This window comes from Lathyrus oleraceus, chromosome 7, assembly GCF_024323335.1.
Source record: "Lathyrus oleraceus cultivar Zhongwan6 chromosome 7, CAAS_Psat_ZW6_1.0, whole genome shotgun sequence".
Taxonomy (NCBI): Eukaryota; Viridiplantae; Streptophyta; class Magnoliopsida; order Fabales; family Fabaceae; genus Lathyrus; species Lathyrus oleraceus.
In genome coordinates, this window is record NC_066585.1 from 242192443 (window position 1) to 242202181 (window position 9739).

At 38.2% G+C, this 9739-nt stretch overlaps 1 pseudogene; it reads left to right on the plus strand.

The window, feature by feature from the left end:
- Positions 1-6870: 6870 nt before the first annotated feature.
- Positions 6871-9222, plus strand: LOC127101971 (villin-3-like; annotated as a pseudogene).
- Positions 9223-9739: the final 517 nt, after the last annotated feature.

Consider the following 9739-nt stretch of genomic DNA (forward strand, 5'->3'; position numbering starts at 1 on the left):
GGTTGTTCTTTCGATCCAAATTACCAAAACAGTGCTAGAGGAAGGTGAATGAAGATCGAATCAAAAAGAATTTTGCCAAATGATCAAGAATTGAGAGAGTTTCGATCAAGTGAAGTTCTATGAAGTTCTTGAGATTTTAGAGAATTTGGAGGGAAAAGAGGTTGAGATCTTGTGATTTTTGATTCTCTTCAGAAGTTAGTTAGGATTAGTGATTTATACTTCCACTTAAACAACTCTTAATCACCAAATTAGCAAAATGCAATGGTAATTAGCATATGTCATTTTCAAAGCAAGGGCAAAAATGCCATTTCACCACAGGCCAATGACAGCTCATTTGACAGCTCACACATGCTCTAAATATCTGTTATGATGTGTTGCAACTTGTCCCACATTGATTGGCCATGTAATTTTGATTTTCACCATGTCATGCTAAATGGTACAATTTCAAGTGCATTTCAAAAGTGAGTTGTTCAAATATGAGACCTTGACATGTTATGACCATTCCAACAATTTTCAAATTGCATTTGTGAGGTGTTGCAAAAATCCCCACTCAAAAATTCTCATTATTTCTCAAGTTGGACCATTTTGCCCCTGGATTTTTAACTGTACACTTGAAAATTGACTTTTTGCATTGACCATTTTTGAAGAATTCCAATTATGCACCATGAAAGTACATGTCAAATGGAGTTTGTGCATAAAAAGATCACTCAATTTGGACACTCCATGTGGAAGTTATGCCCCTCTGATTATGGGTCATTTTTGAAATTGAATGGACCATAACTTGCCAACCATACATGGGATTTTCAAGTCCTTGGACTTTTTGGAAAGGTGAGACCAAGATCTACAACTTTCATGTTGAACAAATTTTCATTTGAAGCTTCCTTGGACATGTAATTTTGAGGTCAAAAACTTTCCATTTTTGGAAACTTCCATTACAAGTCACTTTCTATTTTTGGCAGTTTTTTGTCTGACTTGATTTTCTCCATTCTTGAGCTTTTAAATGTCAAATAACACTTGTTCCAACATGAATGAAGTGTATCCAACTCATTTTCACCTCCAAATTCATTAAATCAAGCACAGTTGACCACAGTTGACTTTTCAACTGATAGATGAATCTGGCAATGCATAGATCAATCTGAGCTCCAATCCTCTGATGAAATGGCTCAAGGGTGAAACCCTAGCCTCAATAATCTCAATAAAACCATGGGATGATCCCCATATCCATCATAGACCCCATCTCCTGATCATGCCCTGATTGGCCCAATGCAACTGATTAGGGTTGACCAATGGTCAAAACCCTAATCTCAAGAAATATGCTTCAACACTTGATGAAATCAAACCATGATGATGATGATGAATCACTTCAAGCAAGATGAAGACCAATATCCTTGAGAACCATGAAACCCTAATTTGAACCTCCACATCCTCAGATGATTAATGACCAGTCCAATGAAACCCTAGCTTACACTTTGCCTTCCTCATCTTCTGATCAAGACTTGTGAGTATGACTTGCACAATGTAACCACATGATATGCAATATGCAATGCCTAATGACCTAAAAATGATATGCAATATGTTATGCTAGTCCCAAGAGAGGAGAGCAAATTTTGAGGTGTTACACACAACGCCATTTTGTTGTGGAGTTCGAGGAGCTGAAAAATTATGCTCAATACCATACTTGTCACAGTACTTATCAAAGTGATAATTTTGAAATTCACCACCATGATCGCTACGGATTGTAACTATTTTGGAATTCATTTTGTTTTGGGACAGATTTGCAAAATTCTTAAAAGCAGAAAAAGTTTCATTTTTGCTATGAAGGAATATAGTCCAAGTAAATCTAGAATAGTCGTCAACAATTACAAAACCATAATAATTTCCACCTAAGCTCTTTGTCCTAGAAGGTCCAAAGAGATCCATATGGAGAAGCTCAAGGGGTCGTGAAGTTGAAATTACATTTTTAGATTTGAAAGAGACCCTTGTTTGTTTTCCCATTTGGCACGCGTCACATAGGTGGTCTTTTGAAAATTTTATTTTTGGAAGACCGACTACTAGATCCTTAGATACAATCTTATTAAGCAAATCGAAATTAACATGCGCTAAACGTCTATGCCAAAGCCAAGAATCATCATTCAAGGTAACTAGACATTTAGTACTTGTTAAAGATACATCAAAAAGATCAAGCATATAGATATTGTTTACTCTTACACCCTTAAACACGACGTTCTGTTCAGCATGTTCAATTATGCAGCAAGTTTTTGTGAAAGATACTTTATAGCCCTTGTCACACAATTGACTTATGCTTAACAAATTGTGTTTAAGTCCCTCTACTAGATGGACATTAGAAATAGTAGTGGTAGAGGGATTACCTACACTACCTTTGCCGAGTATGGCTCCTTTGTTATTGTCTCCATAAGTAACATATCCCTTCTTCTTTGCTTTGAAGTCTATGAAAAGCGATATGTCACTGGTCATGTGCCTTGAGCAACCGCTGTCAAGAAACCATCTTCTATCTACGGAAGCAAGACACTCATCCTACAATATCAAACGAGAGAGGTTGGTACCCAATTTTCATTGGGTCCAAGTGGGTAAGTGCTAACATGGTTGCCTTTTGGCATCCATTGATAAATGCCTTTAGGAACAAGAAATCTTCTAAACTTGCATTTCTCAATGGTATGGCCAGCACGACAATAATAATGACATAAACCATGATGATGTGGTTGTTTATTCTTGTTCATTAAATCCTTTGGAATGAAAGAGTATTTTGCATATGGTGGATTTAACGACTTCTTAAACAACCTAGAGTCAACGGGATAAGTAACCTTAGGTTGTAACGCTTTTTCTAATTTGACCTTGAGAGTGTTTACCTCTTTTTACCAAATATGACAAGCGTCACAATACCTAACTTTACTACATCCATCAATGTCAATATCTTTTGAATTTTCTGCAATACTAGCTTTTAACGCTTCTAAATCATTTTCAGCTTTGTATACTTTACCTTCCAGAAATGAAAAAATTTGTTTATCGGAAGATAGTCTTTTAAAAGCATCTACAACTTCGTTATGCAGTTTTTTAAAAGCTATTTTCAGTTCAGAAAAAGACATAGAAGAGAAATTATTGTAATAGGCTTGTTTTACCTTTTTGTCATTGCTTTTCTTCTTGTGGTAGGACAAATTTTTGGTGTGAGCCATAAGGCACAGATTTGCGGTTTCATCACTATCACTTGAGCTTTGTGTGCTTGATGAATCACTATCACTTTCCCATGCAATGTAAGCTCTTCTTTGTTTGTTGTACCCTTTTGGTGAAGCTTTTCTTTGATCCTTATATTTCATAGGACAGTCTGTTTTGTAATGTCCAGATTTACCACAATTAAAACAAGATCCTCTTCCTCTACTCTTCTTATTCTCTTCCTGTTTCGCATTTGTAGATTGTCTTCGAAACTTCATGAGGTTTTTGTCGGAATGCTTGACTCCATTCTTTCGAATGAATCTATTATATCTCCTTACAAACAGTCCCATTTCCTCATCATCCGAATCTTTGTCACTACTAGAATCATTGTCACTTTGCTCTTTTCGTGAGGACTTAGAGCTAGAGGCCACAAGAGCTATTGGCTTCTTCTCTCCCTCTTTGTCTCTTTTCTTCTCCTTTTCCTTCTTACTTTTGTTCTCATATTTTTCAAGACTTTCCAATGCTTGCTGATGTTCTTCCAGCTTTCCAAACAAAGTTGTAATTGTAAGTCTCGTAAGGTCGTTTGCTTCCTTAATTGCTGTTACTTTAGGTTGCCACTCCCTGCTAAGACACCTCAGAATTTTATTAGTAGCAATTTCATTGGAAACAGTTTTTCCAAGTGCATTCAACCTATTAGTGAGATGAGTGAATCTCTTTTGCATGTCGAAGATAGATTCTCCTTATTTCATGCGAAAGAGCTCAAACTCTTGATTGAGAGTGTTAATGCGGGACTGTTTTACTTCAGTAGTACCATCATGGGCAACTTCTAAAGCATCCCACATTTCTTTAGCTGTCGTGCAATGAGATACTCGATAATACTCATCAACACCAAGTGCTGAAATTAGCATATTTTGAGCTTTCCAATCACACGACCACTTTTTCTCATCTTTCTCATTCCAATCAGCTTCTGGTTTAGGAACTATGGCGCCAGCCGCATTTGTCATAGTAATTTGAAAAGGACCATTTTCAATGGCAGCCCATACTAGCCTATCCACAGAATTTATATGAACTCGGATGCAGTCTTTCCAGTAGCCGTAATTTTCACCGTTGAAAATAGGCGCTCTATTATACGCCCCCTTTGGTTCAGAATCCATACTGTTACAGGCAGCCACAGAGCACCAGCGAACCGGCGCTCTGATACCACTTGTTAGACGGTGTGGCTAGTGATCGAGAGGGGGGGGGGGGGGTGAATAGATCACCTCTTTGAAAATAAATGGATTTAAAGTTTTATCAGAGCTATTGATACTTAGCGGAAAATTTCAGTCCCGAATCGACTTCCGTCTATTCTGAACCGCTACTAGAAAACCGGACATGCGAATTTATTGCTGGATTTTGAATTAGAATGACAGAAAATATCAACACTAGAATCTTATCAAATTGAATGCACTTATCACTAAATCCTAAATCCAATGAATAAAATTCAGCTAACAGTTTTGTCAAACAGTTGGTGTGTATGTGATCAATAATGAACAACAGTGGACTTTAGTTAAAGAAGTTTTCTTGCCACTATTGTATCGCAAAAAGTGCAGCCACAACACACTATCTGAAATTGCGAAACTGTTGAAAACGTAAAGAGAGATAAGGAAAGAATACGATACGCAGAGATTTGGTAAGGAAGTTCCCAACGTCGTCCTCGCGTGTGGGTACGTCTCCCTCTCAATTTCAAATGAAATTGAGAACTGTAATTATCAATAATGCCGAATTCGTTGATACAAGGTTTCAATACACAGACAGAATTCTAAATCCCAAGATCTTCTTCTTGTATAAAACCTTCACTTGATCTGAGCTCGATCAAGAATTTCCTGCAAGAAATTGCAAACAATTCACCGGTTCCACGACCTGTTTGCGAAATCCCCCGATTTCCAAACGCAACGCTGCGGCTGAATCTGTTCTGCAAACGTGACTAACAAACTCGCAAGAACACTCCAGTTCTTGAAGGACAAACCAGTAGGTTTTTCCTCGAAACCCCCTTCAATCTTCAACTCAGCTAGATCCTCGATCGTTCCACTGAAAACCTCAGCTAGATCCTTGATCGTACCACTGAACGTAATCTCGTTGATCTTTTAATCCAAAGAACAAGAATGATTATGTGTTGATGTTCTTGAAGAAAAGAGATTGAGAAGATGGAGAAGATGAAGTCTCTTTCAGGTTTCTAATTGCTCAAACAATTGCTGCTACACACTCCTTTGATTGGTGTCTCAACTATTTTTCCCTCTCAGAATTCGTCCCTTTCACTGCTGTCACACATGCTACTTATATATGAAAAACATAAGTTCTTAGTACATAAAACAGACTTATGTATTGATACATGAAGTTATGTATCGATACATACTGTAAGTTTGATGAATTTTTGGAGAGTTTATGTAAGCATGGATCGATACAAAATGCGTATGTATTGATACATGGATCATTTCAACTAACATGGATCGATGCAAGGCTCGTATGGATCGATCCATAGAGCATTTTGCCTGTCCATGTATCGATACATGACTCGTATGGATCGATACATACTGAACAAAAGTGTTTTGTGGTTTTCAACATATGTTATGGATCGATGCATAGGAGTATGTATTGATACATACTGATACAAAATAGTTTTTATGAGTTCTTTTCAAGAGATGTATCAATGTGGATCTTTATGTACAGTCATGAAACAATAGTATGGGATAAAAACACAAATGAATCATGTAAGATAATGCACAACCAACATTTGGATGATGATCACACAATTTGCTATCATTCAAAATTTATTCAAAGTAAAGAATTTGCTCACAGTTGGGTTGTGTTTGACTTGTTGGAGGGCGACCGGGACGATTGAAGGGAGACATTGGTGTGAATGATGCGTCGAGGAAAGATTGGAAAGATTGTTGTGGTGTTTGGTAGAGATAGGGTTGTTGAAGGTTTCGGTTTTGAGATGTTTGGGCTTCTTGGCTATGGTAGGAGGAGGGACGGTTGGTGTTAAATGATCGTTGAGTGTTTTGGCTATGGCGGCTTTGGTAGGGTGATGCGTTGGGTGCGAAGAGATGTTGGGTCTTTGGTGGATGATCTAGTTGTTAGTGGTGGTACAGGGTATGCTATTGGTATTGTGGTTGGGTGTATGGCATGTTAGGGTTGTATGTTTGTGTGTTTGTGGAACGAAAAGTTTGACGGATAGGGGATTGTGTGTAGTCGGTCTGACAATGTTGTTGGGGGTTATATGTTGAGCTTTCAGGTGTGTATGTTGCCTGGTGTGGATCGTATAGGTACATATTGTCATACCCCGATTTTGGCCCTGAAAATTTTTCCCCATCAATCACTCGTTTGCATTCTTTCTTCATTCACCTTCATATCATTCATTCATGTTCATGTTTACTATTTCATATTTTTACATTTGTCACATTTTTAAATTTGCATTCATGTTTTCTTCATTTCACATTGAGATTTTCCATTCATTCATGTTTAAAGATTCCTACATAATCATTCATATTCCAATCATTCATTCATGACCAAGGACCTTCTCACATTCATTCAATCATTGTCATTCATTCGCACGGTATATGATTAGTTCATAATTTTAAAAGTATCTCACATGAATACTTGGAAGTTCTAAGGCAAAGAACAACTATGTTTTGCTACAAGGACACCCATTTTCATTCACATCCAGTGTTATATTCATTACAAATCATGAGATTTTTCTAAGCTCATTACAAATCATGAGATTTTTCTAAGCTTACAAATTTACAGAATGGACATTGGGACCAAATCGAACTCACTCCAAAACTACCAAAAACTAATTCCAATTAATATGCCAAATCATCATCCAGCTTCAGCCTGACCACGACGGTTCCCATGTGTTATTGTCAAATATTTATGCTTCAAAAGGAAATTGGGGTGATGTTCTTGAAATTAGAGCATCTAGCTATGTCTAACACTACAAAGGTTTTGGATCCTACATTCCATGGAGTGGGTCAAAGATTAGGAACTGAAATGTGGAGGATTGAGAATTTTCAATCGGTTCCATTGCCCAAATCTGAATATGGGAAATTCTACATGGGAGATTCATACATTGTCTTGCAGACATCACAAGGCAAAGGAGGTGCTTATTTTTATGATTTACACTTCTGGATTGGAAAGGATACAAGTCAGGATGAGGCTGGAACAGCCGCCATTAAAGCTGTTGAACTTGACACAGCTCTTGGAGGACGAGCTGTGCAACACAGAGAGATTCAAGGACACGAGTCTAACAATTTTTTGTCATATTTTAGGCCATGTATTATACCATTAGAGGGGGGTGTTGCATCTGGATTTAGAAAACCTGAAGAGGGGGAGTTTGAAACACGTTTGTATGTATGCAGAGGGAAAAGAGTTGTCAGATTGAAACAGGTCCCGTTTGCAAGGTCTTCATTGAACCATGATGATGTGTTCATTCTTGACACCGATAGTAAGATTTATCAATTCAATGGTGCAAATTCCAACATTCAGGAAAGAGCCAAGGCTTTGGAAATTATACAGTTTCTGAAATAAAAATATCATGAAGGGAAATGTGATGTTGCAATTGTTGATGATGGAAAGTTAGACACTGAGTCAGATTCAGGTGAATTTTGGGTCCTCTTTGGGTGGTTTTACTTCCATTGCAAAAAAGGTGATCAGTGAGGATGATATCATTCCAGAGGCAATTCCTGCTCAGTTGTATAGTATCATTAATGGTGAAGTCAAGTCCATGGAAGATGAACTTTCTAAATCACTTTTGGAGAATAACAGATGCTATTTACTGGACTGTGGTGCTGAGATATTTATTTGGTTTGTCCGGGTAACACAAGTGGAAGAACGAAAAGCAGTTTGCCAGGCAGCTGAGGAGTTTTGTTTCAAGCCAAAGTAGACCAAAATCTACAAGGATAACAAGGATTACTCAAGGTTACGAGACACGTTCGTTTAAGTCCAACTTTGATTCTTGGCCATCAGGATCTGCTGGTCCTGTCACCGATGAGGGAAAGGGAAAAGTTACAGCATTGCTAAAGCAACAAGGGATGGGTGTCAAAGGAATGACAAAAAGTACCCCAGTAAATGAGGAAATTCCACATTTGCTTGAAGAAGGTGGAAGGATGGAGGTATGGAGAATCAATGAAAGTGCTAAGAACTCATTGCCGAAGGATGACATTGGCAAATTTCATAGTGGAGATTGTTACATTGTACTGTACACATACCATTCTGGTGAGAGGAAAGAAGATTACTTCTTGTGCTGCTGGTTTGGCAAAGACAGCATTGAGGAGGACCAAACACTGGCTTTGAAATTGGCTAATACAATGTCCAACTCTTTGAAGGGTAGACCTGTTCAGGGTCGCATATTCGAAGGTAAAAAGTCACCACAATTTGTTGCTCTTTTCCAACCCATGGTAGTCCGTAAGGGAGGTTTGAGCACGGGATATAAAGAATTTGTAGCATACAAAGGTTTATCAGATGAGACATACACTGAAGAATCTACCGCGCTTATCCGAATTTCTGGAACTTCCATCCATAACAATAAAGCAGTGCAGGTTGATGCTGTGCCATCGTCATTGAATTCTACCGAATGTTTTGTCCTGCAATCTGGCTCTACAATTTTCACTTGGCATGGGAATCAGTGTTCCATTGAACAGCAGCAGCTAGCAGCAAAGGTTGCAGAATTTCTAAGACCAGGATTTGCTTTAAAGCATGCTAAAGAAGGTACAGAAAACTCAGCTTTCTGGCTTCCACTAGGAGGAAAACAAAGCTACACTAGCAAGAAAGTTACTAATGAGGTAGAGGAGGTTTACAACTTCTCCCAAGATGATTTGTTAACAGGGACATCCACATGTGTAATATTTGGTCCAGATTCGAAATACCTGGCAGTTGCATCAATGGACCGGAATCTTAGAATATTTGGCCAACCTGATGAAGGTATTCCCGCGGAATCATAAAACACATCAGTTGCATAGTGTTGGCTCTGGAGTGACAGTTGCTGCCTGCTATTAATGCTTGATCTAATTTCATTGGTTGGAAAAGCAAAAGAACACAAGAGGTACAGACCCAAGACATGGCGAAACTTGTCGGTATCCGGCTGAAGCTAATGTTCAAACTTTGCAATTTAATGAAGCAGAGAAACTCTGTCAAATGGCTCTTGACATTCATAGAGAAAATAGTTCAGCATCATCAATCAAGTGCAGCAGTAGATAAGTGCTTCCTCATCTCTTCATTATTCACTCTACCGCCACCGCCGTTTAAACTTCCAGTTCAGTTCCGGATAATGTTAATATGAAGAACTGTTGGTTTTTCGACAACAATTTTAACGGTGTGTCGGAGGAGATTCTTGGTGATGTTGTTGTTTTTTTATTTTCCACTTGATGATGACGTGGAAACTGATGTTGTGGAACAAGATTGGAATGATCAATTCAAACACATTGAAGAGCCATCTCTTGGTGTTTTCTCAGTACCATCGTTTGATTTGTGCGGCGAAACTCAAAATGAGAAACCAAATCTTGTGAACAATTTCTCTGCTTCTGAACTTTCTGATATT